This window comes from Meriones unguiculatus, chromosome 4 (genome assembly GCF_030254825.1).
Source record: "Meriones unguiculatus strain TT.TT164.6M chromosome 4, Bangor_MerUng_6.1, whole genome shotgun sequence".
Taxonomy (NCBI): domain Eukaryota; kingdom Metazoa; phylum Chordata; class Mammalia; order Rodentia; family Muridae; genus Meriones; species Meriones unguiculatus.
The window spans coordinates 113,776,462-113,797,428 of record NC_083352.1 but is presented as its reverse complement, the minus strand read 5'-3'; the positions used below and the strand labels follow the sequence as shown (position 1 = coordinate 113,797,428).

Sequence of the window (20,967 nt, the reverse complement as noted above, 5' to 3'; positions counted from 1 at the left end):
GGTGCTTACATGGTGGTGCTTTACCAGCTGAGCCGCCACCCCAGCCCTTCACTCCAGGTTTTTAAAACAAAACATTTTTGTTTGCTGTTTGCTTATGTATAAGAAAGAGTTGAGGTGCAGGGGCCAGGACAAAGGCTCGTTAGGAAACACTGAGACTCTCCAGTGAGAACAGCTCTGCCTCTTTCTGAGATGACCCCACGTAGAATGAAATGCCAGAGTGGTCGCAAACATGTGGGGCATGGTGGGTGGCGGCCACGGCCCTAGAGGGAAGTGCCTTGGCAGTGTGGGCTCCCAGCATTCTCACAGTGAGAACACAAAACAAGCCTCCTGTCTCTGAGCTCTAGGTGAGAAGGTCAAGGCTAAGAGCAGATGTTCATTCTGCTTCTAAGAGGCAGAGACGTCATCGAGTTACCTGCAGAAACCCGGTGTCTCCCCAGTGAGTGGGGACAGCCATGCTCTGGGGACAGAGGCCTGTGCTCTGGTATGGAGTCTGTAAAGGAAAGGAGAAAGAGAGGAGCAGAGACAGGGTCAGGAATGCCAGCGCCTGACCCAGCCACAGTTAGCCCCCTGTTTAAGAAGAATAGAGAATTGCCATAAGTGCACAAGCAGACAGACAGGTGAATAGTCCTCTAAATTAAGGAAAGGATTCACAGCTTGTTCTGATCTTATTTTTGTGTACGAGTGTTCGGCCAGCATGTATGTCTGTGTATCATGCACATGCCTGTTTAGGACAATGATTAGCCGCCATGTGAGTGCTGGGAACTTAGCCAGGGTCCTCTGCAGGAGTAACAGGACCCTTAACTGCTGAGCTAGCTCTCCAGCCCCTAATTTTATTTTAATTTGTCTGTATGTGTGTGGGAGAAGTTGTCCGTGTGAGTGCAGTGCCTACAGAGGCCAGCAGAGGGCATCGGATCCTCTGGAGCTGGAGTTCCAGGCGGTAGACCCCTGGAACCAGGAGGGGGATCTTTACTGATGGTGGCTAGAGGCCAAAAGATGCTGGTGTTTGAACACTTGGAATAGATCCTCCCGCGCTGGAGTCCAGTTCCCATCAGGGTCTCTCATAAGCTTGTAAGTCCCAGCACCTGAGTAGGCAGCAGTGTGAGGCCCGCTCAGCCCCATAGAGAGGCCCTGGGACTGGAGAGATGGCTCAGCCATTAAAGTGCCATGCTAGCAAGAGAACCTGAGTTCAGATCGTCAGCACCTGTGTAAAATGCTAGGCATGGCAGTTGGTGCCTCTAATGCAGTGTCTGAGAGGCAGAGACAGGAGGATCCCTGGGGTGTGCTGGCCTGTGCTGAACTGAAAACCTCCAGGTTAAAAAGAGACCCTGCTAGAAAGAAAGATAAAAGGAAGAGAGAAAGCAAGAAAGGAAGGAGGGAGGGAGGAAAGGAGGGAGGAAGGGAGGGAAGGAAGGAAGGAAAGGAGGAAAGGAAGGAAGAAAGAAAGAAAAAAGAAAGAAAGGAAGAGAAAGAGAAAGAAAGAAAGAAGAGAAGAGAAGAGAAGAGAAGAGAAGAGAAGAGAAGAGAAGAGAAGAGAAGAGAAGAGAAGAGAAAGAGAGAACGAGAGAAAGAAAAAGAGAAAAGAAAGGAAGAGAGCAACTGATAAAACCACTAGTGTTGATCTCTGGCCTAACACACACACACACACACACACACACACACTCACACTTTCTGGTAATTGAGGTGACACCTCCTCAGAGACGTCTTCCGGGACTGCTCTGCCGCCCCACCACCCATAGCCCCTCTTTCCCCCTCCTCAACATTTACAACTTTCTCCAACTGCCTTTTCCCCCCGGATTCTTTGTTCGTGATCGCCTGTCTCAACGCGGCTGCAAAGTTCTAGGACCAGAGCGGCCGAGCGGGTCTTGTAGCTGAGCGGCTGCCCCGGCAGGGACAGCTGGAAGGCCGGCGGCCGGGTAGATGCTGGACGGGCGGGTGATGGACGGCTGACCGCGCGCGTGCGGTCCCTGTGTGCGCCGCTGGCTCTTTGGGGGCCGCGCCTGGCCGCGGCGAGGACGCTGCGGGGACTGGAGGCGGCGTGGGCGTCGCCGCGGGGAGGAGGCCGGCGCGTCCCTCCTCCGGGAGCGCAGCGGCGGCGGCGGCGGCGGCGAGAGCAGCGCGCACTGCAGGGCCGAGTCCCCGCCCGGAGCCAGCGCCGCGCCCGGCGGCCCCCACGCACGGCGCGGCCCGGCGGGGCAGCAGGAGAGCCGCGGCCGGGACAGGGGGCCGGGCCCCGGCACAGGCGGCCCCCGCTAGCCCCCGGGCCACCCGCCGGCTCCGCGTGCCACCCACCGGCCCGGGCCGCTCGGGACGCCTCTGCTCTGCGCGGGTGAGTACCGCGCTCGGGGCGGGGGTGGGGGGGACATAGGAGGGGATCGCGGCTCCCAGGGACCCCGCAGAAACAGCGGAGACCCTGCTGCCCGCCGAGGGCAGGATCCCGTCTCGGGATCCCTTTGGGTCTCTGGGCCTCAGTTTCCCCGCGTGCGCCAGGTGAGTGGGGTGCGGGGCGCAGTGACTGAAGTTGGCAACGCGCGCGCGGGACAAGTGCAGGAGGCGCCGCCGGGTCTCCGCGTTGGGTTAGCCGCCTGGCCGCGGGGGAGGCTCGTGGGGAGACTCGGATCCCCAGCATCCGAAAGGAACCCAGAGACAAGTCGGTGCCCGGAGCCGGGCTAATGGGGTGGCCGAGGAAAACCTGGGGGCCCGTGGTCCAGCCTCCTCCGCGCTGCAGCCCGCGCTGGTCCAGCTCGGGGCGCTCAGGCTGGAGCTGAAACTTAACACAACTTTCCATCAGGACGCTTAAACTGGGCTTCCTGGTGAGGGGAGAGCGCGCGCGCCCGCCCGCGGACTGGAGTTTCTTCAGCCAGGCAGCTGGGGACTGGTCCTAGCTGCTTCGGTGCTTTTCAAACAGCCTTCAAGCTCAAGGAGTACTCGGGAAGCCTGACTGGGAGGGACATCCCATCGCTAAAGCCTCCGAGCCTTGGCCCGGCATTTAAACGCGAGCCTTTCTTGCAAGGTTCGTACTGCCCCGATGGCTCGGGCTTGACAACCCTCACTCACCGCCTGCGCCTGCGGGAAAGCAAGGCAGCGGCTCCCGATTGTCCTCTTTCTCGCTCCCGCTACCACCCGAAACATACCCAATCTTTAGTGACTTAAAAAATATATATTATATATTATAAATATTATATGTATAAATATAACTCCTGGTGGAGAAGTTCAGCGAAGTGAGGGAACACCAGGGTTCCCTGGCAGCACCAGGGTTGGCTGCCAGGGAAGCATCTGAATCACGTTTGAGTCGGGGAGCTCCCGCCCCAAGGACACTGGAACCGGGAACAGTGGTTGTATGAGTATTTGAAGCCGATTCGATTAATCCCACAAACCTTCTGATGCTCCGGTGAAAGAAACGGGTCCTTTCAGGAGCAGACACCGGCCTATGGCTGTGTGTCAGAGCCCAGCATCCACAGCCGTCTGTGAGGACCAAGGCTGGGACTTTTCGAAACTATCCTTATCAAATAACCGTTCTGCAGTTTTACTCAAGAAATGCCCACGCCTTCCCACCTCTCTCCAGAGTCTTAAGCCCCTCCGGCCTAGTATTTCCTGGTCTTGAGACATCTTCAGACTGGGGGAAATTAACCGGCTGTTTATGTAAGAGATGATAATGTTTTGAATCTTGTTTGTGACGGAGCATAGTTTGAATTTGAAACTTGAACTTTTACAGTTGTAGAAAAGAAAACCAATGTGGATATATCTTGAGAGAACCTGAGGTTGTGTGTGTGTGTGTGTGTGTGTGTTAATACAGTTTTTAGATCCCTACAGTCCTTTGTATCTTAGTTCACTACTCGAGAAACTGTTTTATCTTCAAAGACTTGTTATTTTCTTTCTGTGTCTTTCTGTGTCTTGTAGAGTGCTGTGCCCAAGTGTATAAAAGCAACCCACAAGGACGTAAATTGTTTTCCTAGTATCAGATAACTAAACAATGTGAAGTAAAAATTAAGATTATGTGCCCTGATATTTATATATATATATATATATATATATATATATATATATATATATATATATTTTAAGAGCTGTTTTCATAGCTAGATTCTAGCATCTCTTCATGCCTTCTGTGTCGGGTTAAACACATCATGAAGAAACATGCTTTGCTGACCTGTTACAGGACTAACATTTGGGTTGAGGACCACCCGTGGTACTCTGCTCCCCAAACACCAAAGCCTGCTTCTTTAAATCGTGTGTAAGATATTTCGAGTTTTGTTCCAGACGGATAAATTGATAAAACGCTAGCTGCGGTGTGGCGGGTGGTGGAAAAGCCCGCAGTGGAGCGGGTCTGTGGCATAGCTGGGCACATCCAGAACTGGGTCAACTGTGCTGTGATTGCACGAGGAGTTAGAAAAAAAAAAGTGTATGCACAGTCCAGGCACAGCCACTTACGATGCCTTTTGGTTCCCCCAAGGCAAGATGACTCCATCCACCACAAAGAAGACACCATTTATTTATTTTTTCACCATTTTTTTTTTCAAAGATAACTTAGGCCGGGAGCAGGCGCCCAGGACAAAGCAACCGTCCAACTGTCACCAGCTCAGGCCGAGCTCAGGGGGAGAACTCTCTCTGTCCCCCAACCCCCATCACCAGATGTGTGTCGGTTGTCCTCAGCTGTGACACCCCTTTTGAAACCCATTAAAGCCAGCAATAAACTTGTCGTCTAGTGAAAGCACAGGCTACCACTGAGAGTGAACGGGGTTCCAGGCGACCCGCGGCAGATGCCTTTCTGGGCAGAGACAGCCAGTGGCTGTCAGAAAAGAAAGGGAGGGGAGAGGGCTTGCTCAGCCAGGTCAGCTGCGGAAGCCCCTGAAGCTAAGAGGTGGGGTGGGAGCTCAGGCAGGGGCTGGTCCTTGCTTGGTAGGCCTCCTGCCTATGAAGGATGCTCAGGGCACAAGAGAAAGCCTAGCTCTCAGGTGGTGTCCACAGAGCTGAGGTGTGTGTGTGTGTGTGTGTGTGGTGTTTGAAGGCAGGGAGAAAGGACTTGCTTCCTGTCACATGGCCAGAGATACTTTTGCCTGCCTCTCACCTGGGCACCAGATACAAAAGAAGACCGTGGGCCCAACAGAAATTCCTTAAGGGAGAGAATTCCTTCCCAGAGGTTTCTGAAAGGGGAGCATTGCTTCATTCTGTGGCCCTCCTAATCTTGGGGTTTGGGGCTGAGGGGCTCAGAGTCACTCCCAGACGCCACACTTTCTGCCTGTCACCAACACTGAGTTCTGCTGCGGGCAGGAAACATTTTTCTTGTTATTTGTTCTGAATAAGGAGTTGGAGGCGTTTGCCCAGAAGGAATCCTTTACAGAGGCTTAACCCCGGAGTTGGGAAAGCATGGCCTGTTGACAGAACACACACACACTCTCTCTCTCTCATTCCTTGCTCAGTCCTAATACTCTTCCTGATTCCAGAGTCACAGTTTCTGTGAGCACCTCACTTCCCCCTCAGCGTCCCAAACACACCACACACACACACACACACAAAGAAACTTCTGATAGGAGAACAATCGGTGGAGAATTTGCTGCCGACAGTCCTGGCCTAATGGTGTTTGCCTAACACCTTCTAATCCAGGGAGGGTAAACCCGTCATGGGGGCTAAAGCTTGAAATGACAGCTGGTGGCTGCAGAGCCACTTGTCCTGATGCAGCTGACCCACGGGACATGGCCCTCTGTAGCTTGTAATTTGGGATAGGAAAGTACCTGCCTGATGCACCTAGAGCTGAAGGAAGCCACATGCTTTTATGTGTGTGTGTGTGTGTGTGTGTGTGTGTGTGTGTGTGTGTGTGTGTTCTTTTCCTTCTCGATTCCATAGTGGATACTGATGCCAGTTTTCTCACAGACAGACCACGCTTAAGACTCTCCTATAAAAACGGGCATTGTTAAAAACAAACGATAAACACCCATTCATCCATCACACATCCAGGGCTTGAACGCAGAGGACGACAGTCAACTCCCCTTCCCGAGCCTCAGGGTAGCCCTTCACTGCAGCCCTTTGAGTGCTGTTATAAAGAGCCCAGCCTTGTCAAGGAGGAAACTGAGTCACAGAGCAGATGAATCCCACAGGCCACAGATGAAGTGCAGGTGAAAACCAAGCCTTCAGTTGCCCGTGGGTGCCTCACCCATGTCCTTCAAAAACTCTTCCCTCCCTCCCCTTGGAGGGTGCTGCTGGATGGTTCTGAACAAGCACAGAACAAATTCTCTTCTGAAGCCACTCTGCTTAATTTTGGTTTCTTTCTTTTCTTTTCTTTCTTTCTTTCTTTCTTTCTTTCTTTCTTTCTTTCTTTTCTTTCTTTCTTTTCTCTTTCTTTCTTTTTCTCTTTCTTTCTTTTTCTCTTTCTTTCTTTTTCTCTTTCTTTCTTTCTTTCTTTCTTTCTTTCTTCCTTTCTTTCTTTCTTTCCTGCTGTTTAAATAGAAGGGAAATCATACTCGGTGTTTAGAGAACAGAACTAGAAACCTTGGGAGCTGTGTTTAGCAGTTGGGGTCCTGCTCTGTCCAGGAAAATGGCTGTTTATTTACGAGGGCTTAATTTGATTTGTCCCTTTTATATTAACACTGAGCAGTTCTGTTCCTAAAACGAGTCAATAAATTTACCGGCAGAGGGAAGGCCTTAAACGTTACGGTAGGCACGGCCCAGGTCAGCTTTACCGGAAGGCGTTGTATTGTATTGCTCTGGGTGGGCGCTGGTCTGGGGTTCAATTATAAACATTTGGAGGACAAAGTAATTTGGAACAGGTGGTCTCGAGAGTCGGGTAACAGGAGCAGTCCGTCTTGGCCACTTAGAATGTCAAGGGATGCCATCAGTGGGCGCAGGCAGGCTTGTGGCCAATGGGGCCGGAGAGGAGCACTCTCGGAAAGAAAGCAGAGGGGACGGGGGGGGGGGGGGGGGACACAGGGCCTCAGCACAGCTTCCTACTAAAAGCAAGGGCCTCACCACACAGTCACCGACTTCCAGTGCAGAGGTGCCAGTGGCTGGTGTTTTGATGTGTGCTCTTGGACTTTCGAACCTATGCAGAAATGTGACACAGGAATGCCAGTGCAAAATAACGCCAGTTTAAACATCTTTGAAAACGTGCGAAGAATTTGACAGAGGTTAAAAATGATGTCGTCATTTAGTGTCCACAGTGTCCCTGCCTGCACCATAAAATGCGGTGATGCCGACGGTATCCAACTTTCCCCTTGTGTCTGCATAGCTAGTAAAACTAACTTTTGAAAGTCTGTGTGTTCTCAGGCTTTCATATCTGCTTGTGTTTGTTCACTCAGGGAACAGCCAGCTCTTAGGGATTGTAATTGGAGGAAAAATGATAAAAACCAATACCGGCCCCCCTCCAAAGAATGAGGCTTGGGAGGGTCCAATTCCTTCATGTGTATCAACACACTTTTCCTGGAGTCCTCTAGATCGGGTTCCCGCCATGTCTCCATTCATCTCCTAAGCATCATTTTTTTTTTTTTTTAGAACTGAAATATGCCATATTAGCTAGTAGACCTTTTAATTTTGTAAAGAAAAATCATGGCAGAAGCAGCTGGGTCTGTTTCGGCCATTATTGTTCTTGTGATGTGAATACTTTGGGTTTCATGGTACGATGCGGGTTTGCCAAAAAAGAAAATCACAGCAGGAAACTATGTGAAAACATACACATTTCTGTTTAAGAAATGGGAAAAACACAGGCAGATTCTGCGTGGTAATTGCTTTTACGTGAGTTTTAAATGTCATTGTCTGACTTAGGTCAAAAAAAAAAAGCCCCTCTTAGCTAATTCTCACGTAGGCAATTACCAGATCTTGCACCTCTAAGAGACAGCCTTCGCTCAGGTGTAAACAACCCTGTGATTTGGGGGCTGTGCAGGCCTTTTAAATTTTTAAAAAGGTTACTTAGATATCGATTTTATTTTCTTGACCCAAAATGAGAAAACACGGGGAATTCTCAATAGCTTTTTACAGGCTGCTATTACGAGAAGGGAAGCCAAACCAACATGTATTAGATCATGGGCTTGAAGTGCATAAATAAGCCACTGAAGGTCACCAAAACAGGACAAAACCACCGGCACTCGTTCCCGGGCCAAGTCCAAATTCCTGCCTGTTAGACGTGTTCGGTTGAATCGGACACAGAGCTGGGGGAGGGGAGGCTTTCTGCTCTTGTCTTGATCTGGGTTCTCCGAGGACTAGCAGAGGCGTCTGTGGTAGGAGGAGATGGAGCCTGGAATGGCGGTCTCCTCCGGAGCTTTCTTTTTCAGCGTTCTAGAGGAAAATTGGGTCTGGATCTATCTCTCACCACTGATACCTCCTCCTGATGTTTGGGAGTAGGAGGTTGAAACGCCCTGTGGTCTCCCCGGTCAATTTTCTCGCCTCTTATTCCCCTTCTCATGGTCACTTTGTGGTTGAAGTATTAATAGTTTCCCATACTTTTTTGTTGTTGTTGTTTCTGTGGGTTGTTTGTTTGTTTGTTTGTTTGTTTTCGTCTTTAATGTGGGGCATACAGTGTGAGGACCACAAGCTTCCTGAAATACACACACAGCGTGTCTGCATGGCCCTGAATTTAGTACTAACCCAGGTGCTGATGGGAATTCCACAAAGGGACTAAACCTCTTCTGAGAGACAGAAAAGGTGTCAGCCCAAAGAGGTTGTTTGCTTTTGTGGGTGTGTATTTGCAGATATGCCGACTTTTGTTTTGGAATAATCTAGCACCACTTTCCTCTCCAGCAAGGGTCTGAGTACCCGATGGCTTGGAAAGGGGCAGAGGCGGGGAGGGTCATGTACTCACGGCCTTTTTCACCACCAGGAGGGGAGGGCGAGGGGAACTCAGGCTGGCTGCTCTGTTGGGATGCGTGGTCTCAAATGGCAAGGCAAGTTGTGACTTGTGCCTGTGCTGTCAACAGAGTCTTGGCCCCATCCAGCCGTGACAAAGAATGAGGCCTAGGAGATTATTCACCTCCGGTCTGTGTGCTCCCCTCTCACCGAACCCCACCCCCAGAAGCTAGTGGCTGGGGTACAGAGGGAAGGGGGAAGGAATGGGGGGGGGAGGCTGCCTTAATCTCGGCAGATGTCTGAAACGCGTGGAATGTCTCCACGTCACTCAGGCACCACAAAGACAGACAGACTGGTACAGGGACTAAGATGCTGACCCAGGGAGGCAGAAAGGCATGGGGAGGGTGGCTTTGGTCCAGGGTGGGGGTGTTTTCTGACCCCTTGGGACCCTCGGGGTAACTTTTAAAACTTGCTTTGGAAAGTTTGTCAGCCGTTTTAATTTTTTTTATGTTTTTTATGTTTTTTTTCCAGTGAATTAACTTTAAAAAAAAAAAAAAGTGATTCCAGTGCCAGAGTTGTTGGCAACAGCCAGTTGCCCCTGTTTATTGGAGATGTGCTGTGTGCCAGGCACTATACTTAGGAAATCTGCTGCTTTGTCTCTGGATGGAGTAGGCTGTTATTATCTCCATTTTACACATGTGGAAATGGAATGTTAGGAGGGAATAGCCCATGGTGATGGTCCCATAGCCTATGTCAGAGCCAGGGCTGCATCCAGTTCTCATCCCAAGCCCCTAGGACAGGCAGCTTCCATGTAGGCCTGGAGAGGCAGACTTTAAAGTAACTGCCCTACCCCCGCTGTGTTGCAGAGTCGGAATAGAAGCCAGGCTCAGAAGAGGGCACTGTCCTCACAGAGCCTTGACTGTCCTGAGGAAGCCGAGGCATATTTGATTGCTAGACCTGTAACCCAACTGGTCTGCGGCCCGGCAGCCCGGCAGCCCGGCAGCCCAGCAGCCCGGCAACCCAGCAGCCCGGCAGCCCTGCCACTGGCTGTCCCCAACTGCTTTTGCACTATAATAACCTCAGCGTTATTATACGCTACGGGGACTATGCAACCCACAGAGCCCGACACACTGGCTGTGACCTTTTAGAACAAAGTGTGTTGACCCCTGACCTATTGCGGGATGACAAGATTAATTCCTTGACAAGAAAGGGGACGCGAGCTGAGCATCTTATAAACCATTGCAGAGACACGCTGTGTTTCCCAGCGCCTTCGTTCTCATCCTTTCCCAGTGACACCTGCCCGCCTACCAATCAGAGAGACGGTCAGGAGCAGGACTCCAGTGTCCTCGAGCTGTAGCCCTGCCCCAGTCCTGGTATTCCCGGAGTAGACAGGAAGTGTTGCTGTGACTCCCAGACTGTCCCAGAGCTTTTCTACAGCTCCCGCAGCAGGGTGAGGGATAGAGCAACTCTGCCAATGCTCGTCCCAGGAACCCCAGCTCGGCCAGTGTGGTGCACCAGGTTCTGGGACAGGACCTTACCCTGACAGCTGCTCTCTGCTACCCTGGAAAGGGGTGCAGGGTGCAAAGAATCAGCCTTCTCCAAATGAGAGCCTTGCTGGTCGGTGGAGAGTGGGAGCAGGAACCGTGGGCTGCAGGGGTCGATGTTGCTGTGTGGAATCCCCCCATCACTGTACTTCTCTGTGCCTCAGTGTCCCCATCTACACAACAACAAGGACTGTAGTACGCCTTTCTGTGTTAATTATTATTAACTTATTAATCCACTTAATAAGGTGAAGTGCTTACAGCAGCAGTGGGTGGAGCCTGAATGCCGACCAGAGCAAGCACTGCTGTGATCACGAATTACGGGGCTACTTGACCCGAGGCTAATGACTTAGCTCTCGTTGCCTCAGTTTCTTAACTTGTAAAACTGGGCGTGATGAGGATCATAAGGCTTTTGCCATCGGCTGTGGTGGAAATTTAAAGACCTCACCTGTGAGAGTCCTGCTTGTCTGAGTTTAATAAGCCGGCTGTAAAGATGACAGGGAATTGCACAGCAGGCCAACGGGGTGCCTGGAAACGGCGGATCTGTGTGGAGAGAGTCTGTCAGACAGAGCTGGTGTGAACCTTGGCCGCTGACGGTACCCTAGTACTGTCACCTCTGGGCACAGTTGCTGTTCCTGGAAAGGCTGTGCACGTTAAATGAGGTGGCACGCGTTCCCAGGGCGTTTGGCACATAGTAAGCACTCAATAAATGGTAGCTTGTATCATTATCACCCTGACTGCACGCTGCACCCCCAACCCCAAGAAAGCACGGATCGTGGATAAAGCTTAATTTGAAAATAAAAGAACACATTTTTAAACTGCCAAATAGACTTAAAATAATATTCATTAAACAAAATTAAAATATTCTATTAAAGCCAGACTTTGGGCTCAGACCAAATTTTTATAACCCAAGCTTAAAGGCCAGGGAGTCCCCCAGCCACAATGGGGACATTGTGATTGAACCTGAGACCTCAAGGCCGCTATTGAGTGTCTTTGAAATGCATGTTTTCCCATTTAAATGAAAGGGAAGTCGCAGGAAGGAAAAAAAAAAAAATGAGGTTCTTGCTCTGCTTAAGAAACCGTAAGGAGCTGAAAAAGAAAAACAAAAGATTTTCTCCTAATGCCAAAGGCGCATGGGAGACCCGGGGCTCACTGGTACACAAAGAACCAGATGCTGTCCGCTCTCCAAGCTAAGCTAATCTCAGCCATGTTCTCCACCAGACTCTATAGACACCCGGGCGAGTGCACAGTTAACAGCCAAAACCTAGGAGCCTAATTGCCTTAGGTTCAAAGCCAGCCTTGCCTTCATTTCCCCATTCACAGCACAGAGAGCCTGCAGGTTCCAGCAAAGGATGGGGAGGTTGGGGGTGGAGCGGGGGGAGCTGTGGTAGGGATGTGCATCAGGCAGCTGCTTTTGTCTTTTATGTGAAAGATGTCTCAGAGCATGAAATGTCCCCAGGCTTTGAGATGCTGAAGAATGAAGCCGTGAGGGTATTAGAGGTTAAGATCATCTCAGTGTTCAGAGTGGAATGGAGTGACTGTTAGGTTTAAGGCCTCACCAAGCTGTTATGTGCCGTGTGAATTCACAAAGTGAATTAAAAAAAAAATCCTCATGACAGAGTCCCGGTGAGATGGTTCTGCAGCTGAGAGGTTGCTCTTCCAGAGGTCCTGGGTTCAGTTCCCAACACCCACATGGAGGCCCACAACGACCAGTTTCTCCAATGCCAGGCCTGCCGCCCCCTGCTGGCCTTCAAGGGTACTGCATGCACACGATGCATTTGCAAGTAAATGCTCTTACACATAAAAACAAAACAAAACAGAAGAAGCAGCAGCAACAACAACAACAAAAAAAAAAAAAAAAAAACCTTGTGACATATGTGAATCTGTGCTGCAAAATGAAGAGACACATGGCTGATTCTTTATATTAAACCAGCCAGAGTTTCTGTGGCCCGTAAACTCTCTTTTTACTGAGAACCAATACCTTTCTTTCTTTCTTTCTTTCTTTCTTTCTTTTTTTCTTTCTTTCTTTCTTTCTTTCTTTCTTTCTTTCTTTCTTTCTTTCTTTCCTTCCTTCCTTCGTTCTTTCTTTCTTTCCTTCTTTCCTTCCTTCCTTCTTTCTTTCTTTCTTTTCTTTCTTTCTTCCTTCCTTCCTTCCTTTCTTTCTTTCTTTCTTTCCTTCCTTCCTTCCTTCCTTCTTTCCTTCCTTCCTTCGTTCTTTCTTTCTTTCCTTCTTTCCTTCTTTCTTTCTTCCTTCCTTCCTTCCTTCCTTTCTTTCTTTCTTCCTTCCTTCCTTTCTTTCTTTCTTTCTTTCTTTCTTTCTTTCTTTCTTTCTTTCTTATCTTCTTTTGGGTCCAGCATGGTGGCACATGCCTTTAATTCCAGCACTTATGTAGATAGATAGAGATTAGCAGCTAGATAGATAGATGATGAGACAGATGATAGATATATAGATAATAGCAGGTAGAGAGAGGGACCCAAGTGGGCTCCCTCCAAGAACCTCCAAGCAGAAGTCTTGAGAACCTGCACCCACCAAGAGGGACTACCCCCTCAGGGCAGGCAGGTCCAGCGCTATGTCTTTGAAACGGGTTACCTGGGTACAGTTGGGGCGGGGCTGACCAGGCATCCTGTCACCTGCTTGCTGTGTGACCTTGGGCAGACCCCCAGCGCCTCTGAGGCTTTTACCAGCATATGGGGTGGGGTCCTTCCTGTGCCGGGTTTGTTTTAGGGACGTGGATAAAATAATATTCCCAGGCTGGGAGGTGGCTCTCTCTGTAGAACACTTGTTTTGTAAGCACTGATTTGGGTGTGCCCTCCAGAGCCCTCGCAAAGCATGGTAAATGCCTGTTTAAAACCCAGAGCTTTGGAGGGGAAGATAGGCCAAAGCCTGGGGCTCCGCAGCCAGCGAGCCTACCCTGCTTGCTGAGGGCCAGGCCTGTGAGAGACCCTGTCTCCAAAAAGAGGTAGATGGCTTGTGAGTTTGGCCTCCGCACATGCATGCCCGGTGCAGTCACAAAAACACACATGGGCACTGCACATGCATGCACACATGTGTACAAACACACAAATACACCACCGGCACGTTTTCCAACTTAAAATTTTAATGGGGACTAGATCTGCCCTCAGAAGAACTCAAAAAGGGAGGGAGGGTCAAGGTTACTTACCCCTCTGCTTCTCCAGGGACCACAGTCTGTGGGCTGTAGATATTCTGAAAGAATCTATCAGTCTCTCTTTGGAAGGACTGTGCCCTTCCCTGGTAGCTTCAACATGCAGGGACATTTTCCTCCTTAGACTAGGGGGAAAAATTAAGGCAAATGGACTCTGCAGTTTTTACTGCTCATCATAAAACAGCTTAGGATGGTGTAAAACCCAAGCCCTTACACTAGCCAACAACAAAACCGGGTGTGCGTGTGGCTGGATTCTGGAGGGAAGTTGTGTGCACGTGAGGGTGAGGGATTTCTCTACGGCCTCTTCATTTAACGTGAGATATTTTAAGATGGGTGTGGTGGCGTCTGCTGCAATCCCAGGCACAAGGGAAACTAAGGCAGGAGGATCACCATGAGTTTCAGACCAGCCTGGGCTACAGATTGGGAATCTGTCTCGAAAGAAAGAAAGAAAGAAAGAAAGAAAGAAAGAAAGAAAGGAAGGAAGGAAGGAAGGAAGGAAGGAAGGAAGGAAGGAAGGAAGGAAGGAAGGAGAGGAAGGAAGGAGGGAAGAGAGGAAGAAAGACAGAAAGAAGAGGAAGAAAAGGAAGGAAGAAGGAAAGAAATACTTTAATCCAGGCATGATGGAATATGGAGTGTTTGGGAGATAGAGGCAGAAAGCTCTCAATTCCGAGGCTAACCTAGGTTTTATAGCAAGTCCCTGATTCAAAAACTGAAAATAAAAATAAAACAATGAAATATTTTATTCCTAAAATCTCCCCAAATAACGACTCCCTTACTATTGAGACTGGTTCTGCACTCTAGGCCATAAAATGAAATGAGTAAGGTGCCTGAGTGTTATTGTTACTTTTAAAAACTATTTTATTTGCATTTTTATGCCTCTTCCTCCCTTCTCCACCTTAACACCAGGTAGGAGAGAAAGAAGGTTAGTGGGGAGAAGGGGCAGAGTTCTCTTTAGCTACTTCCTGCTGGTTAGGGTCATTGGGTTCCTTGGGGCAAGTTCAGTTCTGTTTCAGGAGATCTCCTACTTCTCAAGTTGCATCAACAGCAACCAGGAGCAGCAGGAGGGAACACACCAGCAGCCTTCTTCTTCTTTGGAGCCCCCTTTCTCTGTCTGGGCTCTGATCTTTCTTTATTCCCTCCCAGAGGCCTCAGAGTTAAACTGTCTGCAGCTGGCAAAGAGCTCCTTTCAGAGCCCACACAAGGCAAATAGCTTGCTGCCGTGGACGATTTGAATCAGGCTCATAGCCCACACCTGGGATTAAAACAAAGCCAAGTTTACAGATCATAAGCCAGAACTTCCACCATACCAGAGGCTGACAGAAATAGCCATCCCGGCCTATACCATGACAGTTCTCATCTGATTGAGCCTTGGCCTGGTACCCATGTGCACGTGGGTGTCCCAGCTTTGGGCACATACGGAGTCGCCTGCAACAGTCGGAGTGTTCCCTCTGCCAGCCCTGACTGGTCACAGACACGAGCTTGTCTCTCCCTCATGACAGCTGTTCCTGTCACAGAGGAGCAGACAGCAGCACGCTCTAGCCCATTCACGTCCACACAGAGAAGGGGGTCTAGCCAGGCTTTGTATGTGGGAGCCCTGGTCTAGAGGCATGTGTCCTGATCGCTCTACTGCCCAGCTTCCAGCATCCCAGAAATAACTCAGCTCCCCCCACCCAACTCCCCTTCACTTAACTGTGTCACTGAGGAACTAAACATGGGTTCATAAAGGATGTGAAAATTCCTTACTTAGAATTTTGTAGTTAAAAAAATAAAATAAAATTACATTGGGGGGGGGGGGGGCTCGTGTAGGGCAGTCAGGGGACTGTTTGTGGGAGTCGCTTGCCTTGCTCGAATGTGCGTCTTAGAGGTTGAACTCAGGTTGATCCTTTCCCCATCTTGAGCCACCAGGCCTCGTGTGTGTTCCCTCCTGGCCTCAAGGGGCAGGTGAGGAGGGTGAGCCGGGGTCAGACGCAGCCTGTCTGAGCCGTGCGTTCTGAGGAACCCGTAATCAACTGCCCTAGTTATCATGTGGAAGCTGTGTGCGTTTACACACATGTAAATGCTGTCCGGTGGCTGTGTTCGGTCCAGATGTTGAGTCAGCATGACGGCCAGGGCTGCCCTGGTGTGTCCAGCACCCCACTTTACAGCACAGAAGCAGGACGCGCTCCAGTGACGACGTGAAGTGGCCGCTGGTGGGTGCTTTTCTGTCTCGGTCAGGTCCGGTGTGCTGTGAGTAGCAATCATGTGTACAGCGTGTTTATTCTGAGGGCGCCACTGCCAGCCACGCAAACGTGACTTCGCCTCGATGACTCAGGGGCCGTGATGTCACTTGGCAGAGAGAATCTTTCGGCTCCGTTGCGACCTTGGAGGACCACGGTTGTATACTTGGTCCATCACTGATGGGATGTGCTGTTGTGAATGCACTCACTGGGCCTCACAACCCTGGGCTCCCTGTACCCCTCCCGGCCTCTGCTTCTTCTTGATGTATGATGGGAATGGAGGAATGGAGTCTTAGGACTGGCCGACGGCTGATACCAAGCTTTTGCCTCTGGCTCCTCCTGCCTTGCCTGGGAAGTTCCCAGGAGTCCTCCATCTTCTAGTCCTGAGGATTAGTAGACACACTGAGAAACTGAGGCAGGGGAGGGCTTAACCCACTGTTGCACAGCCAGAGACCTCAGCCCTTTCTCCAAAGACCCTGGGTTTTTCGGATCAAAGCTGGAGGACAGAAGGACCCTGGAGCCACCGGTTCACAGCAGCTGCTGGCAGTTACTGAGAATTTTAAAAAATTTCTTGTCCTCTGCTTTCTATTGTAGAAAATGTTTTTCTCCAGAAATTTCTTCCTTGTTTCTAATGGAGAGGTGATCGGTTATTTCCTACCTGGCCCCCACCTCATTTCTATTGAATGGAAACTGCACCCACACATACATTCCAAAACGTGTGTTGAGTACCTACTGTGTACCAGGTTCTACTTCAGAGGAGGACTCTGTCAAGAATTAAAAAAAGCCCAGGGGCTGGGGAGGTGGTTCGGCATGTGAACATGAAGACCTTTGTGAGCATCCCTAGCCTCTGGGTAAAAAGCTAGATGGAGCAGGAAGTACCAGTTACACGCCCCCCCCCCATGCTGGGGACAGAGACAGGATCCCTGGGTCCTCCCTGGCCCAGCCAGTCTAGCCAATCAGTGAGCTCCAAGATACTGAGAGATGCTGTCTTGAAAAAGAAGGTGGAGAAACACTTGAAGAAGATACGAGATGTCAATCTCTGGCCTCCCTGAGCACACGTGTACCCACCCCCACAGGTGAACATCTACACATACACACACACAACACACACACACACACACAAGCATGCATACATGCACACAAGCTGTCCCTCATGAAGTTGTAATGGAAGAGACAGAATTTTTTTTTTAAAGTATATAAGTTACACAAGCTGTCCCAGGGTGATAAATTAGGAGTGGGCAGTTGGAGTCCGGGGGAGAGAGAATTCATGAGCATAGTGCTAATGGAGAGAGAGCGCTCTATGTAGAAGAGCCCAGGGCAGAGGCCCTGGGCTTCCGTGAGGGGGTGGAGCTGCGAGCCTGAGGTTGCAGCAGAGGGAGCCGCTCCGAAGGGCCCTGCTCAGAACCTACTATTCTTTCCCATCCAGTTGTGTCCAAAATAAGAAATACTGCATCTAAAAATGATTCTTTAAAAAAAATACACAAAGCTTAGCTGGGTGGGGCGGTGCGAGCCTCTAATCCCAGCACTTGGGAGGCAGGCAGATCTCTGTGAGTTTGACGCCAGCCTGGTCTACATAGTGACGTTCAGGACAGCCAGGGGTAGGAAGAGAGAAACACACACATTCACAGAGAGATAAAGAAAAACAGACGGAGACAGAGAGAGCCACAGACAGAGAGCGCTAACGTGGCTGCTCAGAGAGGGAATAGTGTGTGTCAGTTAGTTCAGGCCCCGGCTGCCAGGTGCTATGATTTTCTAAAAGATGTTGCAACCTTGATTTTTATGACAAAGGTCCCGAGTTTCCAATCCCAATGAGGAACCCTTTGCTCCTCCTTGCAAACATCACAGGTCCTGGGCATCTCGTTTCAGCCAACAAAACCCTAAGCCTCACTCTTCTCTTGAAGCTTTTTTTTTTCTTTTGACTAAATCCTGACCCAAACAGATGCCAAGAGATGCTAAACGTTTTTTCCAGGAAAAAGCAGGACTCGGGCCTCCCGGGGGGCCGGGCCGAGAGTCTTCCAAAGAGCAATCAGCTCTTCCCAGCTTTATGTGTTTCTCAGGAGTTTCCCTGATCACGGCTCGTCACGGATAGCAGTGCAATGGTCCAGGCCTTTCCCCCGGGGCTTTCTTTTGATTCAGGGAGATGATGGTTATGTCATGCGGGGTTGATGTAAGAGTGTGAAATGTCTGCAGGTTTCGTAAGTGGTTCTCAGCAGCAAAAGCTGCTGCTCCGTGTGAGGACAGGACCTGGGAGGATTCCACCCAAGAAGGAGGAGGGTTGGGGGGTGGCACAGGAAGGGGGCTATGCTTGGAGCTCTTAAGGATGCATTGGTGCCCAGGCTGGGAGTGAAATCATCTTTCTTCCCCACCCTAAAAGTCACATTGAGCAGAAACTCAGCCAACGGGACCCTTCGCTGTTGAGATTGTTCTGGACATCAATGATGGGCAGCTGTTGAACTGGTCCGTGGGGGGATACAAAGGAAATGCATGGACCTGAGAAGTGTGACATCTGGGAGATCCAGCTTCGAGGGCAGTTGAGTCGAGGGCTCCTCGATAGGTCAGATGTCATCTCAGTCCACCCTTCCCTGCTGTCACCATCAGCACCAGGGAGGGACTAGGAGAGAGGTGTGAATTCAGCCGCAGTTGCCACAGGAGATGGGTTCACAAGCTCCCTGCGGCCCCCAAAGTATATACCTCACACGTGTACATGCCACCCCCGCCCCTCTCCTGGTTACCATGCTGTTTATGAAAGACAGACGCCTTTGTCCAAACGCAGGGAGGGACCTCTGCCCTTTCCCCTTACCGTTGAAATGCTCCTGTTAGGCAGAAGACGTGCTACGATTGGGCCCCCCACCTGTCCTTTCACCCATGCCCAGAGGACGAATACTGGGTCATCTTTTCTCATGGTGCTCGGGACTCAATATTATGGGGGCTCTAGCCAAGCACAGCATGTGTCTGGGCCTTCTGAGGGAAAGTGGGAGACAGGCCGGGAAGATGCCCAGTGGCCGAAGCGTGGCTACAGACGTGTGAGTCCCCAGTGCTCGCGTACAGCTGGGCATGGCGGTGAGGGCCCACAACCCCAGCGTTCCTGTGGCAAGATGAGAGCTGAAAACAGAGCACCCCCGGAAGCCTGCGGGCCAGCCAGCTAGCCTGGCATACACAGAAGTAAACAAGAGAAACAGTCTCGGGCAAGGTAGAAAGCAAGGACCATCCATGAAGGTTATCTTCCGATTTTCATACATGTTCTGTGGCATGTGTATGCCTGCAATCACATGCATGAACACACACAGGCACACAGGCACACACACAAATAACTCAGTATAGCCAGGCATAGCACAGGAGGGAGAGGCAGGATAAGCTCACATACCTGGATCTCTGGTATTCAACCTTCCTTCCCTTCTCAGACTTTTGCTCCCTCTCCGTTTCCCTCTCCCTCTCCCTCTGTGTATGTGTCTGTCTCTGTCTCTCTGTCTCTGTCTCTGTCTCTATCCCCCACCCCTAGATGTCGTCTCGTTCTAGAAGCACTACGGCACCATCTGATGCAACCCTCATTGACAGCCAAACTCCAAGGAAAGTTTGGCTTTCCTTGGTCTGCATGGCATTTGAAAAGGAAAATGGAGCCATCATTTAAAAATCTGGCCACTTCACACAAAACTAGTGCTTTCTGACTGCCATAAAAAAATAAAAAAAGAAAAAGAAAGAAATCACAAGATATGTCAACATCGTGCCCGCATTTCCATAGGACCTCAGCTGGCCCAGGCTGGGAAACGGATGCCCCCTTTGGATGTCTAAATGGACTCACTACAGTCCCCACTTTACCCCATCGTCTCCCTGACACCATGACAGTTCTCCCTGACATGGACTGAGAAGTGAAGGAAAGTCTTCCCTACACCCAAGTCCCTGCCAAAAACGAGAAAGGCTTGGGGGCCAAGTTCTCAGTGGTGTGCAGATGCGAGAGACAGCACCTGTCTTTGGAAACGCCGAGATTTCTCAAGGCTGGCGTTGTTAGTGCTTGGGGTAGGGCTTGTATTTGCTATGGGGGTCTGTCCTGTTTATATTTAGTATAGATGGATGGGTGGATGAGTGGATGGATGGATGGATGGACGGACGGACGGACGAGTGGGTGGATGGATGGATGGATGGGTGGATGGGTGGGTGGATGGATGGATGGATGGGTGGATGGGTGGATGGGTGGATGAATGAATGGATGGGTGGATGGATGGATGGGTAGATGGATGGATGGATGGGTGGATGGGTGGATGGATGGATGGGTGAATGGGTGGATGAATGAATGGATGGGTGGATGGATGGATGGATGGATGGATGGATGGATGGACGGATGGGTGGGTGGGTGGACCTTTGTGTGCACATGTTTACGGAGGCCAGAAGTAGACCAGAGGTGTCATTCCTTGGGCACCATCCCCCTTTTGTCAAGGCAGGGTCTCTCAGTGTTCTGACCCTCATCAAGTAAGCTAGGCTGGCTGGCTAGCAAGTCCCCAGGCATCTGCCTGACTCTGCTGTCCTGGTTCTGAGATTATAATCACACCCCAGCACACCCAGCTTTTGGTTGCGTTATTACTGTGTGTGTGTGTGTGTGTGTGTGTGTGTGTGTGTGTGTGTGCACGCGCGCATGCTGGGAGTGCAGGCATCGTGTGTGCCATGATGCTTCTGATGGTCAGGGGGACAGCCATACAAACTCCTTTCTCTTTTCCACCCTTATCTGGGTTCCAGGAATCAAACCCAGGTTCTCCGGCTCGTGCGACAAGCACCTCAAAGCCCACCTCCATTTCTTGCCCTGTTTATTATGGGATGGCACCCACAGGTCCACACACAAGCTACAATGCACCAAAGACCCACAGCGCCCTGTGCTACTGACATACAGCACCTGACTTAGCAGAAGTGAAGATAGTTACCCTTGCTGTGACCCCGTTGGCAGTGGTGGTTTTGAGCTGGTTGACTGGTTTAATCATAGGCACATTCGCTAGCCATTGAGGCTATCACCATTGCCTGCCTAGAATGTTCTAGAAGGAATTCGGGATGAATCAGAGAGTCGATCTTTTTAAAGAATCCTTGGAGTCCTTCTTAAAGAGTCCTCTTCTAGCTTTGAGAGGCCTTGGCTGCCCCCTTTCAAACTCTGGGGTCTGCAACGAGGCTGCAGTTCAGAGTGCAGGCAGCGACTGAAGCTTGTGACTTGTCACTTCAGGGGAGGGACCAAGTGACCTTTGAACATCCCAGCTCTGTCCCTGCGAGCTGCAGCCCAGAGTGAATGGACCCTAAAAC

The 20,967-nt window shown here is 50.5% G+C and overlaps 1 protein-coding gene across 2 annotated transcripts in view; it reads left to right on the top strand.

Annotated features, from left to right (window-relative positions):
• The first annotated feature begins 2,026 nt into the window (after positions 1–2,026).
• The window catches only part of Eya2 (EYA transcriptional coactivator and phosphatase 2), a 158,785-nt gene continuing 139,844 nt past the window's right edge, over positions 2,027–20,967 (top strand). Inside the window, exon 1 of one of the 2 annotated variants that reach the window (XM_060382826.1) lies at positions 2,027–2,326. The gene's annotated coding sequence lies outside the window, so the exon portion shown is untranslated. The remainder of the gene's footprint in view (positions 2,327–20,967) is intronic. The other variant, XM_021638124.2, reaches the window with a different exon arrangement.